This window comes from Bidens hawaiensis, unplaced genomic scaffold, assembly GCF_021521415.1.
Source record: "Bidens hawaiensis isolate Kalapana, Puna unplaced genomic scaffold, B.hawaiensis_p1.1 tig00001597_1, whole genome shotgun sequence".
Taxonomy (NCBI): Eukaryota; Viridiplantae; Streptophyta; class Magnoliopsida; order Asterales; family Asteraceae; genus Bidens; species Bidens hawaiensis.
Window position 1 is genome coordinate 2,728,961 of NW_027491092.1, and position 14,852 is coordinate 2,743,812.

Below are 14,852 nucleotides of genomic sequence, written 5' to 3' on the forward strand. Positions count from 1 at the left end.
ATCTAAATTGTTGCTATTATTTATTGTTTTCATATACTAGTTGTGGATTTCATACTATATACTTATTGTCCAAAACTATGAAAATTGCTCACCAACCTTCGTGTTGACAAACTCTATTTTATGCAATGTTACAGGTTTGATGTTAGCTTGATTGGATTACTTGAAGAAACTTATTATCTTGGCTTTAGGATATTAGAAAATAAAAGAACAAGTTATTTGTTTATCTATCTATTTGGCATTTTGTATGAACAATTGTTGTGTTATTTATGATGATATGGATTTAAATGAGTTGTTTAAATATTGTAACTTTATAGTGTCATTGTGCAATGAGCAATCATGTCGCGCCTCGATGTTTCCGCCTTCATTGGTCGGGGTGTGACAGATTGGTATCAGAGCCATCGACTATATGATATATATATATATATATATATATATGCTACCACCAGAAACGTAAAAACGTTAAAAAGGGGGTGTGAGAAGCTCACCTTTTGAAATAGATGATAAATGGGAAATGAAAATCCAAAAGTGCGTCAAAGGAACCGAAACGAACGATCATATAAGTATTTACCTGCTTGTAAGATCATTTGGTTAATACATACTTATGCGTTGCATACAAGACCTACACGTTGATATATGAACATATACGCTATCGTCATTTATAAGCTATGAATACTTGTACATTGAGTATTCAAGATCTTGAAGAGAAGACATGGGATTAGATGTTTGTTGGTCTTCCCATGTGAATGAGGGTGGATTGATGGATCAAACACAATGAGACTTAAAAGTATGATCAAGGTGTATTTGGGGATTCATCATGAGTAGATATGGGAAATGGAATGAGATAGTAGTGAATTGAAGATTGTTGTAGTACTCATGAAAGATAGAGGACTTAATCTTAAAGCCGATGATGAATAGACTGAAACTGTCAATATGTTAAAGAGATAGCCTTAAAAGTCAAATCATTCGAAGAAAATCGGGAAAGCATAATGTCAATGAAGTCTTTTATCTTAACGATTGAGTTGTTGACCTAAATCTAAGCAATAACCAAGACAATTGACCATGGGGGCTCCACTTTTCCTTACTGAGCTCATTCTATGCGAAAGAGTCTTGCGGCAAGAGCGCTGCTGTAACCAGTTCTGATCTCAAGCACCTAACCTTTGTTGTGAGGACTTATTCGCGAGCACGAAATGTATATTTGCTTAGATGCCACAAGACAAGTACTATCCAAAGGGGAGACTGTAAGAGCATGAAATGTCTAGTACTTAGGTCTTGTGTTGTTAGGTCAAGATTGCATGTGATGTTGCATTGTACGTTAACGTTTAGAACACAAAAGTGACAACTTATGAAACGCATAAGTTTTGCGGTGCATAACTTATGCGCCGCATAACATATACGCCGCATAAGTCACCAAGCAAGCCTATAAATTGGTTGCTTGGCATTTGTGTTCAGGGGGTCCTCTACCTTTCTGGTGGAGACGGTCCATGTTGTACCTGAGATTTCCATTGTCAAATATATTGTACTTATCACTGCTATCATGTAATAAACAAGGAGATTAAAGAGATGTTTTCGGGTTTTTCACTTTGTTATGATTTCCGCTCATAGTATCGTAGGGTAGATCTAGTCGAGGATTTTCTTACATGTCACTCTGAACACCCTTCCTGGACTTTTAATAATTATGTTAATGAATTATGAAGCTAACGAATTAAAGAATTCAAGTTAACAAATTAAAGTTAACGAATATAAAGCTAACGAATTAACAAGCTAATGAATTAAATTTAACGTAACGGAAATATAAACTAATTTTTAACGGTTTAACGAATGTGGAACTTAAGTTTTAGATGAAAAATGATAAATTATAATTATAAAACTTTGTTTAGTTTAAAATAATTTATTTGATTTAAAATGATTTTTTTAACATAAGATTTGATTTTTAATAATAAAGAAAATGGGTTAAATATAACAAAAACTGTTGCAATGACTCGGGATCGAACCCGGATCTGTTGTACTATAGCCTCAAGGTTTAATCACTGGACCAGGCTTGGAATGGTTGTTATATCTCAGAGACAAAAAGAATATAAGCATTATAACAATTCATCTTCTTTAACTTAAACCCTAACAATTCAGTTCGAGTAATCTGTTCTATGTTTGTTTAATTCATGTTAGGGGTTTTGTTAGTCACTTCAAAACTACTAAAAACCATATAAAAATTATCCGGAAAAGTGAAGGTTTGATGATGAAAGAGCTCGCTGGAATATTAACTTTGATGATCAAAACAGAATTACAGAGAGTATTTTAGTGTATTTAGAGGTTGTGAACGAGTTTAGATTACTGAATAGGTCCTATTTATAATACTAATTGGAGTTTATGACGTTTAATTAATGCTAATTTCTTTTTAACTAGGTTTTGGCAGTTTCCGGCCATTACGCGCTGAAATTACGCCTAGTTAGACAGGATTATTCGTTATTTCTTATGATTACGGATTATATATTAAGTCCTAAAGTCGTTACAACGAATTGATTGAATTTTAAACGAGTTTTGGGGGTGGTTTACTTGCTGCCGGAGCCGCCACCGAAAAAAACGTGGGGTATAGAGGGGGCTGGGGGCTGATTTTTTTGTTATATTAATTTAAATATGTTACACTTTAGGTCCCTAACTATCCAATTACATTAAAACATATATTAAACTAAATTTACAATATGAACCTTGAACTTTGGGAAGTTCTAATAATGAAATAAAGTTATTTGGATATTTACATATTAAACCAGTATAGTTTGTGAATTGCTTAACATTAATTCTCAGAGTTTTGTTAATTGATCGAAAATAATAGAAAACGAACGAACGAAAGCTTAAATTATCGGAAATATTTTATTAATGTTGAATAAAAATTATAAATCGAAACGACACAACGGGCCGTTTTGTCGAATACAAATACGAATCTAAATACAAATAAAAATGACGAATGTCACACCTTGGGTCTCCAGCGAATTGGCTCAAAACTTTAATGGCATTAGTAATATTGGGCCTTGTAGCTTGTAGGTAGAGAAGTCTCCCAATTAATCTTTGATATTGATTCCCGTCCACTCATGGCTCTTCGTCACTTTTATCCAATTTTAAGTTTTGTTCCATCGGAAACGGACTTGGACGACAACCCATCATTCCCGTGTCTTTCAAAATATCGATGGTATTTTTCCGCTGGCTTAGAACTAACCCCTCCTTGGTATGTGCCACTTCTATTCCAAGGAAAAACTTAAGAACCATGATCCTTGATGCTAAACTTTTTGTCAAGAAACGTTTTCTCTTGAATTTTATTGGAATCATTACCTTTGATGATAGGATCGTCAACGTAAAAGAGTGCAGCCACAAACATGCGTTTTGTTTTGTAAATGAAGAGGGAGGGGTCGTCGTCAGTTTGTTTGAAATTTATTTCAATCAAGGAAGTGGTGAATTTTTCATACCAATTCCTTAACGCTTATTTGAGCCCAAAGGGTGATTTCTTTTAACTTGCAAACCCAATTTCCATCTTGCTTTCCATACCCTTAAGGTATTTTCATGTAAACATCTTCGTGCAAGTCTCCATGTAGGAAGACATTGTTAACATCAAGTTGATGGATGTGCCACCATTTCTTTACGGCCATGGCTAACAAACTTCATACGGTTACCAATTTGGCGACGGACGCAAAGGTTTCATGAAAATCTATGCCTTCCATTTGTGTGAATCCTTTGGCCACAAGACGAGCTTTGTGCCTTTCAACATCTCCATTTGGTTTATATTTTATTTTGTGCACCCATTTTAAATCTATAGCATGCTTTTCTTCCGGTAACTTTTCAAGTGCCCATGTTCCATTTACTTTGTGCACCCATTTTGTGCACCCACTATACACACTTACGCACTGGGGCTCGGTTCTCATACTTCGCATGGATGCAACCAATCGCATCGCATGGCTCAACGAATCGCATCGCATGGATGCAACCAATCGCATCGCATGTCTCAACGAATCGCATCGCATGGCTCAACAAATCACCTCGCATGGATGCAACCAATCGCATCCACATGGCTGTGCCATGTGATTCTTCTCTACTTGCGATTCGAATTGTTTTTGTCTTCATTTTTCCATTCTTTCAGCTATCTTTCTTCCTAGCCTTTCCTTATGACCCGTTTTGCCATTTTAATGGGTTCTGGGTCATAACCACTTCATCTTTTTGTCTATTACATGATCCGAACCTACTAACGTTTGTTTCGTATCTCACTCCCCAATCCGTTCACTACAAAGTTTACATTTTTCTTGCACGATATAGCTCGATTTGCCATCCTATCGAGTTTCATGGCAAACTGACCTAAAACACCTAAACTTTTAGTTAAAACATACCTTCTTAGATCCGGTCTTCACTTCAGATCTGATTCAACCCATGAGTCTAAGCGTGTTTCTTGTTTATCTACAGAAATCAGTTGCAACCACCTTCAATCCTGTCCAGATCTGGATCCGGAAGATAGGAGGGTGTTTGTGTGTGTTTTGAGTGTGTGGAGGCAAGATGAAATGAAGGTTTTAGGGTTTATGGTGGGTTAAGGGTGTTTATATACACCTAAGCCCATGGACCATAGAGCCCATAACTCTCTTTTACTCCATCTTTTATTATCCAAGCTGACACTCCTTTTATTATTCAACATAATTAAATAATAGTACACATTTTTCTTTAACGGTCTTTTATTATTTATTTATAAAAATAGGATGTTACAGTTCAACATGTTGCTGTCCATTCTTTTGAATGGTTTTGCTATGTAGCACATTTGCATCACGTTTCTTTGACACGTAAGCTTGGAACACAGCAAAACCATTTGTGGATCGTTTGAGACCAGAGACACCCTTTGTTGTTCGTTATCGAACATTGGTTGCATGGCTAGGATTTGTGTTCGTATGGTTCCATACTCGATGTCTAAACCATGTAGTAACTCATAGAGCCTTTCTTTCTCCTTGAAATCATAGAGTTTCTTTTCCCAATCTCACACGAACAACCATTACAGTCACATGTGGGAATCGGAAGAACCATTTGTATTTTATCCCAAAGAGATCGGAGTTTTGTGAAATAAGCAGAAACAGACGCACCTTCCTATCTGGTTGTGATTAAAGTATGTTTCAACTTGTATGCTCGCGCGCTTCTTTGCCGAAACGTTCTTTAACATTTGCCCAAATATTTTGGGCGGTCGTAGCATACTTCACACTCATTCTTATCTCCTTCTCCATAGCAAAGTTTAACCAGCCTTTAATCATGCCGTCACACCTCAACCAAGTCATGTAGGTGTTAGCACTTGGTTCTGGTTTCTTGATCGACCATCAATGAAACCGACTTTGGCTTTTGCAAATAAGAAATTGAGCATTTCTTTAGACCAGCCGTTGTAATTCCTGTCAATTAGGACGTCGTTGACGTTTAGTTTCCTCAGATAATCTGAGGCATGTAAGTAATATGGAGAGGTGTGATCGGAGGCTCCTCCATCGTTTTTGGTTGTGTCTTCTTTACTGCTGGCCATGGTAATTGGCAGTTTAGAGCTTTTTTTTTTGGGGGGGTTAAGTTTTGATTGGTATCTGTTTCTAACGAGGCAAGTGTGATACCATAATAATTTTGATATGACAATATATTATGTAACAATATGATCCAGACTACAAAATAGCCTAGTGGCTGTAAATTAATACAATTGCGAATTTGCGATGGCTAGTCTTCAATTAAGCCAAGAATTTAAGAAGACAATATGGAAGGTGAATATGACGCGCATTAAAGGAGATATGCTAATATCATGGAATAATATATGATCTCTTTTATTCTAAGCTTCTGAGCCTTTGCTACCACTTGATTCTTTGCAGCCCAACTCAAAATACAAACCCACTTGACCACTATACTCGGAATTTGAATCGAGTAGACCTTATCTTTTATGTAATATTTGGTACATTATATAAGTGTTTTAGCAACACTCCAGCAATAACCAATTAAGGCCCAATCTCATGTGGCCTTTTTTTCTCTTTATTTTGAGTTTGCCGTTTCTTTCATTTTGTTTTTTGTTGCTTTAGGGTTCTACGTCCGAGTAATAGCCGTCATGATACGTTTTTGCTTTCGTGCCTTTTCGAGCTAGGGACGGAATTCCTCACACGATGTGCACGGAGAACTTTCCTCGTTTGGTTTAATATCTAGTTGTATTTTTTAGAAATTCAATATACCATAAAAGAATTAGGAAAAGGCAAAAAAATTTTAAAATATTGTTTAAAATTTGCGACTTGCACCCCAAAATTCGGTAGCTAGGAAGTCATCACAGTTCAATGGCAAAAACCGTCGCAAGTCATAGTAAAAAGGCAATATCTATTGGGTATAATCTTGATGTTTTGGTTTGGTTCGGGTCGGGTCAAGTACGGGTCAGCGGTTCTGCTAGAGAACGGGCAAGTGGGCCGGACAATTTATGGTAGCAGATCAGATGCCGGTTAACGGGTTGAAGAACTGGTCATGGGTCAAGTGGTATATTGCTTACCAAACAACTAACGGTTTAATTGAGAAATGGTCTTGTGCTGACCGAAGTTTCAATATCATAGTAAACTATTAGAGTTTCAAAATTCTTCTACATAGTTACAAACAATCTGTGTGTTCATTGGGCTTGTACCAACAATATCATTAGTTTCATAGTTATCCTTCTCGAAAGGTTATCATTTTATTGTAATATCTACGTGTAGATTCAAGATGAAGGGAAAAAAAAGGCAATTCAATGATTCATCAATATTGTTTACCAGACTCAAACTGCCAGAACTTATACTTGACAATTCAAACACCGAAAAATCTCACCACTTCAACCGGAGTCACATGAACTTTTGGTTGCGCGGCACAAAAAATACATAACATGTCCTAGGAACTTCTGGTTATGCGGCATAAAAATACATGACGTCTTATATATGATAAAGCGGACATGTATGGTTGCATGTTATTGCTTCTCGAGTTGTTCAATAATAAAAAGGCATTAGACACGTTTTTTTCGTCTTAGAAAAAACATGTTTGTCGACAATGATTGGATTTGTGCAGTTATAGATGCTTGTTCCTTTATATATTTAAACTCTGTCCATGACCGGCTCAACATTTTTGAAGGCCTAAAACTAACTAAAATTTTGAGGCCTTTTTCTCTTCTTTTCTTTATGTGCATAAGGCTAGAGAGTATACAAGAATTATAGAATTTTGATGATATACAGTGGTAATGGATGTTAGGCAGTCCTCTTTAGCTTGTGACCAAGAATTATATAATTTTGATGATATACAGCGGTAATGAATATTAGTGAATATTAGGCAGTCCTCTTTAGCTTGTGACACATCAATGAGTTACTAATTCTAAAAGAACTTTACTTCAAAATCTCATAATACATAGCTCCTATTTAAAATGGATGCCCTATAAAAGTGGAGGCCTAAAGAAATTGTCTGATTTAGCTTACCTAAAAGGCGACCCTATGTCTTATATCATCTATTTCTATTATACAAAGATATAATAACTAAAAGAAGACTTTATTGAATGTTTGATTTGGCACATTAAATGGCCAAACGACCAGTTTTGGAGCAAGACAATGATTTTTGTCGTACCTCAGAGTGACGGAGGTATTACAACTATATGTCTGAGAGGGTGTTCCACGTCACCACCCCCACCATGTTTGACAAACTCTGCCGGAGTCAAAAAGCTGCCGTGTCAAACACATACTATTCTCACCTCTTCACCTTTTTTATATCTATACAAAAACCCTTCAATCTTTTTGCCGTTAACGCCGTTTTCTTTTGTGGAAACACAAGGCATGTCGGCAAACATCATCTTTAAGGTTTCATCTTTAGACAAGTTTCCATTGATGGTTTGAGATGTCGTTTGTGAAGCAATGGAATTTGATCTATAAATACTTGAACTTGGAATTTGATGTGGTTGATGGCTTGCAGTACTCTAAGTTCAGTGTCTTTGTTGGTTCCTGTTATTTGATTATATAAGAATGATTATATAAGAAAGCAGAATAATTAAAGTCCAGAATTCAATTGCAAATAGTTGATTAATAATCTTCTATCTATATATAAACGAAAACCCAAAAATCCTACGTGTCGTGATGTGGTCGCTCCCCTTTTTATGGAAGCCACCAGATTTCTTGATTTTAAAATGGAGGCCTCTCATTGATTTAACCCAAATTAATGGGTATGGGTCTTACCAGAACCAGATAGCTTTTAAACAGATTATAACATCTCATTAAATTAAAAATTAATCTTACCAATTATTTGATATGAAAATCCTACAAAATAGGAATACACTAAAATTTAATATTCAATTTAAAAAAAAAAGATATTATTTACAATTAATAATCAATTTTATAGTAAAAAACATAAGCGGGTCATGGGTCACCAAATCCAGATAGCTTTTAAACGGGTTATAGCATATCATTTATTTATAAATCCTTTCATCATCAAACCCTAAGTATATTATTAACTTTCTTACAATAAAGAAAAGTAAAATCCAAAAAATAAATATTAAAAAACGAAAAATGTAAAACAGCCATTCTTTCAAGCCGTCAGATTACTTTATTTGTAAATGAAGGCTTCTCACGCGTTTGACCCGAATTCACAGGTAAAGTTCTCATCAAACCCAGATAGCTCTTAAACGGATTATAACACCTCATTATATTAAAATATAATCTCATCAAATATTTGATATGAAAATCATATAAAATAAGAATATACTAAAAATTAATATTCTGTTTTATTTAAAAAAAAGATATTATTTATAATTAAGAAACAATTTTATAATAAAGAAAATAAACGGGTATCACCAAACCCAGATAGCTTTTAAACCGGATTATAACATATCATTTATTTGTGAAACCATTTCATCATTAAACCTCAAGTATATTAATTATTAACTTTCTTACAATAAATAAAATTAAAATCCAAATATGCATATATAAATATTAAAAACGAATAATGTAAAACAACCCCCGTAATACGGGGGATAAAATCTAGTAATATATATAAGCGAAACCCCTAAAATCCTACGTGTCGCGACGTGGTCGCTCCCCTTTTTTTATAGAGGCCACCAGATTGCTTAATTTTTAAATGAAGATCTCTCATTGATTTAACTAAAATTCATGGGTATGGGTCTTACCAAAACCAGATAACTCTTAACGGGTTATAACATCTCATTAAATTAAAAATTAATCTTACCAATTATTTGATATTAAAATCCTATAAAATAGGGGTATACTAAAATTTAATATCCAATTTAAAAAGAAAAATACATTATTTATAATTAATAAACAATTTTATAGTAAAAAACATAAGCTGGTCATGGGTCATCAAATCCATATAACTTTTAAACGGGTTATAACATATCATTTATTTATGAAACCTTTTCATCATCAAACTCTAAGTATATTATTAACTTTCTTATAATAAATAAAATTAAAATCCAAAAAATAAATATTAAAAACAAAAATGTAAAACAACCATTCTCTTTATTGTTTTATTTGTAAATGAAGGCTTCTCAAGCATTTAACCCGAATTCACGGGTAAAAGTCTCACCAAACCCAGATAGCTCTTAAACGGGTTATAACATCTCATTATATTAAACATTAATCTAATCAAATATTTGATATGAAAATACTATAAAATAGGGATATACTAAAAATTAATATCTATTTTATTTAAAAATATATATTATTTAAAATTAAGAAACAATTTTATAATAAAGAAAATAAACGGGTAATGGGTATCACCAAACCCATATAACTTTTAAACCAGATTATAACATATCATTTATTTGTGAAACAATTTCATCATCAAGCCTCAATACTATAAATAAAATAAAAATCCAAATATACATATATAAATATTAAAACGAATAATGTAAAACAACCCTCGTATTGTGGGGGATAAAATCTAGTGTATAATATATATATATATATATATATATATATATATATATATATATATATATATATATATATATACTCATTATAGAGCACGTTTAATAATGCAAATCTTTCAAGTAAAAAAAGGAATAAAACTAGGGAATGATGCATAGGCAAAGGTTATATTGTCCTATCATCTTATGAATTATGCATGGGGTCTTATTAGGAACATCCAAACACTCCTTAATACGTCCCTTATAGGTGGTATACGGGGCCCTAGCCCTATACGGGACATTAATGGGTTATTTTAGCAAAATGGGGTAGTGTTCTTAGAATTCCCCTTATGCATAACCATCTAATCATCTTATGTATTAGGATTGGCGAGCTTAGGCTACTTTATCATACCGTCTTATGAATCATTCATAGACAGAATGATATTGTCCTTTATGTATATATTCAATTTCACTAATAGTCCTTTATCTTCAAAATTGATTTGTTTTTCCTTTACGTTTCTAAATCCAATAGGGTTTGTACTTTAGCCCTAACCCCCGTCTATTTATGTTGTTAAGTCTGGCCATGTGAAGGTGTGAGGAAATAATAGTAATTGCACCTCCCTTAAGTCTTTCAACTAGGGCTGTCACTTTTACCCGAAACCCAAAACCCAACCCAAGAAAACCCGTACCCGAACTAACCCAACCCGGCAAAAAACCCGAATAAGCTTTTAGTTGTAAAACAAGATAATAACATGCCTATATCGAATGTTGTCACTCCACAGATTATGGATATACTATTTACTTTTTATTAATGTTTTCGATTTATGACTAAAAACAACTATAATCGAACACCCTAGTCTAGTAATCACATGTCGAAGACGATTATATTTGTATTGTTTATTACGGCTAGACTTTGTAACCACCTTATCAAACCAAAATCAGATTTTGACCGAAATGTCAACTGAAAACGAGGGTGTGAAGATCGAGGGGATGGTGATTACTTTTCAAAGGATCTGAAAATCGATCAAACCAACGGGTTGCCGGATAAACCGGTTTCAGACAAGGGTGGTGCGTAGTTGTAGGTGATTGATGGATAACGCTTGGTGGCCAAGGTTGACGGGAATGGTGGTGATGGGTGGTTGCAGCGGTAAAGGTGGAGGGTGTGATGGTGGGAGCGCAAAGGTTTTCGGGTGGGTGGTAAACAATGACAGTTGTGGTGTTTGGAGGTGGAGGCTAATAATCGTCGGTTATACTGGTGACTAGGTGACAGAATGGTGGTTCCTGGCTGAGTTATAGTGGAGTGCTGGTGGATGGTGATGAGAGAGAGAGAGAGAGAGAGATGGGGTTTTATATATCCTTTTCTTTTATTTCTTTTCTTTTTCAATTTTTGTATTAAAAAAGATAAAAGACTAAGGGGTGGAATTAGGACTGTTACTTTTACCCGAAACCCAACCCGAAAAAACTCGTACCCGAACCCGAACTAACCCGACCTGAAAAACCCGAACCCGAGAAAAGACTAGCCCGAACCTGAACCTAAGTAATTCAGGTTAGTTCTCGGGTTTGATTTATAAGTTTTGGGTCAACCTGAAAAACCCGAACAAACTTTTATTTTTGAAATTAAATATAATTTTAGGTATAATAGGCTTAGTCTTAGTCAGTAAATTTATAAGAATCTAAGCCTAATTGAATGTTGTCAATCCAACTATTATGGATTGATTATTTATTGTTAAATTATATTTTCCATTTATTACTAACAACAATCGTAATCGAACAACCGAATCACGTCAGATTGAATACGATTATGGTTCGAGTTAATTACTTAGTTTTACTCTTCTTTTGAATTGTTTTATGATTTTATCAAGTTATGTTGGTTTATTTGATTATTTGCATTACGAGCAAAGAATAATATATTGTTTTAATTTTAGCATTGAAGTTTTTTATATTTTTTTGTTTTTTGTTTCATTTTTTAGGATACTTGAGACCTGATTAACCTAACCCGAAAAACCCGAACCCGAATTACCCGTGAAAGATTTGGGTTGGACTTCGGGTTAAGATTAAAAAATTCGAAACCCGACCCGAAAAACCTGAAACCCGAAAAACAAATCTGAAGAACACCCCTAGGTGGAATACTATTATATCCTCACATGGTCTCCACATGACCAGACTTAACGACATAAATAGAGGACGTTAGGGTTAAAGAACAAACACTGTTGGATTTGGAACGTAAAGAATGAAACAAATTAATTTTGAAGATAAAAAACAATAAGTGAAATTAACTGCATATATAAAATAAGTATGAGAGCATTCTCAACCCATCCTCTAAAATTATGTGATGGGGGTTTGTAAATTATAGGGTGGGGTTGTGAGTGTAAATTATAGGGTGGAGAGAGAAAAGGTAGTGATTTTTTATAAATTTGAGGAAAAGGTAGTGATTGTTTTGTAAATTATAGGGTGGAGAGAGAAAACTGTAATAAAAAAGGTATAAAAAAATATTATTTAATTGAACAGGAGAAAGAAATATAATGTTTTTTAATGTAAATATATGATATATATGGATATAGGGATAGAAAACTGGATAAGAATGCTCTGATAACTGTAATTCTGTCTATCTCATTCATAACCATCTAATCATCTTAGGTATCGCTAGGCAGGCTTAGGTTACATTATCGTACCTTCTTAGGTGTCATTTATACATTTAATCGTATATCATAGTTATATTCAGCCTTATGACTTATCATAATAACCATTTTATATATCATATTATGTCGTATTGTTATTCACTCCCAACTCATCAATTATCCATATGCATCTAATCAATCTAATCACCTTATGTATGTGTCACAATCGTAACCGTGTTACGTTTCAAAGTCAGACATTCTTAATTGCCTAAACCAATCCAACTTAACTAATATGCAACATAATATTAACAACAAAAAGAAAGAGGAAAAAAAAATAATAAAAAGCAGTAACAATAATAATACCTGAAAAAGGTTGACTTTCCAAATCCGAAATCCCCGAAGATCCGCCGCTTGCCGGCGATCCACCCGACAGCAGCGGCCGCGGAATCGGCGGCAGCGACAACCGCCACCGCTCATTCCCAGTCACCAAATTCATCATTCTCATCTCATAAATTTCCTCTGGTTTAACCAGCCTGCCGGATTTAATCTTCTCCACCCTCTTCCTCTTGGCCTCCGACAGCCGGAACGACTGCAACTCCTTGCGCTTCTTCCATTCCACCTCCGTCTCCACCGGCAACGAGCAGGTCCTCGTTAACAGCGTCAACGACGTCGTTTCGTTTGTTTCCGACGACAAACCAGCTATTGAACAAGTCCGAATTAGACGATTATTATTATTATTATTATTATTATTATTATTATTATTATTATTATTATTTTTATCATTTCCGACCACTCGCCGGCGATTAACCCCAAACCGGCCGTTCGACGACAACCCTAAATTCAGCTCCACGTTTTGCTCACCACCGTCTCCAAAACCCTTCAATAAATCCATCAGAAAATATTATTTTCAAACCATTTATGGGTTCTTTACCAAGATTTCAAATTGGGTTTTTGATGAATGACGTCAGATTGTGTAAAGATATTATTATTTGTTTAAAGATTTTGTTTTGACTCGCCGGATTTTGCTCCGCCGGCGGGGAGAGAGAGAGGTTGAAAGTATAGGAGCGGAAAAGAGAAGAAAGTGGGGAGATTTTTAAAGTGGTGGGGTGTCTGAAAGTACCAAAATGCCCTTCAAATACAGGTTTAGGATAGAGGTACGCTGACACGTGGAGGTATGGTGGACAGATGAGTCGGCCACGTCAGCCTCGTAAAGGAACAAACATAGGAGGAAATGAAGGTGGAACAGGGGTTTGGATGACGGACACGTGTAAGCTAAGAGGGTAGGGATAGGGTTGTAATTGCCACGTGTGTAGTAGGTTTTTAGCTGTAAGTTCTCTGCCTATATGCTCATATTTTTTTCTTAACCGCTAAATTAAATATTTGTACACTATAAGTTCAACTCGTTTGAATTTCTGACATCTTATTTAACACTCAAATCACTGTATCGTCCCATAAAAATGGGAATGCCAAGTGTAGAAATAAATAACAAATAAAAATAAAAGATTCAAAATAAAGCTTTTTTATTTTGAAATGGCCAGTGAGCCCACATTGTAAGCAGCTGTCATTTTTTTTTTTAGATTTATACTTCTTAAAAAAGATTTAAATAACAAATAAAAATTTTTCTTTTAAAAAGTATAGAAAGACTTAAAATAAAACTTTTTTATTAAAGTTTTGATCCAAAGGCTCACATCTGTTTTTAAGCTTTTTAAGAAACTGTTTATTCTTACAATAGCCTTATCATATACTTTTATATTTATTTATAGGAATAATTGTATATTTCTCTTTCTCTAGGTTTTTAAATACATAATATTCCATCCATAAATTCAATTGTATATTTTTCCTCTTTAGGTTTTTAAATGCATATTTACGTAAGTCATGAATTCAATTGCATATTTCCTCTTATTTGGCCTTTTAATTGCATATTTACACAACCTATAAATTAAAATGCATATTTTCTTCACGTTAATAAAAAAAATACAAATTTACCCATTTTGATTGATTTTTATTAAAATTATTTCTATAATGATTATTTTATTCTTAATTTAACTAAAGCGTTAAAAGTTGCATATTTACCCATTGGAATTAGTTTTTTTTATGTGTCTTGCGTTTTTATTATTTATTTATCTTTCAAGCTTGAGCTCGACTCATTTATTTACTATTTTAACTAATTCATTACATTTTTAATAAAGTTTGCGAAAACCCTTAGATGAGCCTAAACTTGGTTCAGCTCGTTTGGTATCTTAAGCGAGCCAAAGCTCGACTTAAGCTTGCATGTGACGTGTTAAGAGAAGTCAAAAAGATGTTAAAGTTAAAAATACTGAAGGTTCGGCTCCGACACAATCACTAAA

General features: G+C 34.2%; 1 pseudogene; it reads right to left on the reverse strand.

The window, feature by feature from the left end:
- Positions 1 to 7,563: 7,563 nt before the first annotated feature.
- LOC143589739 (ninja-family protein AFP3 pseudogene) lies at positions 7,564 to 13,396 on the reverse strand (annotated as a pseudogene).
- Positions 13,397 to 14,852: the final 1,456 nt, after the last annotated feature.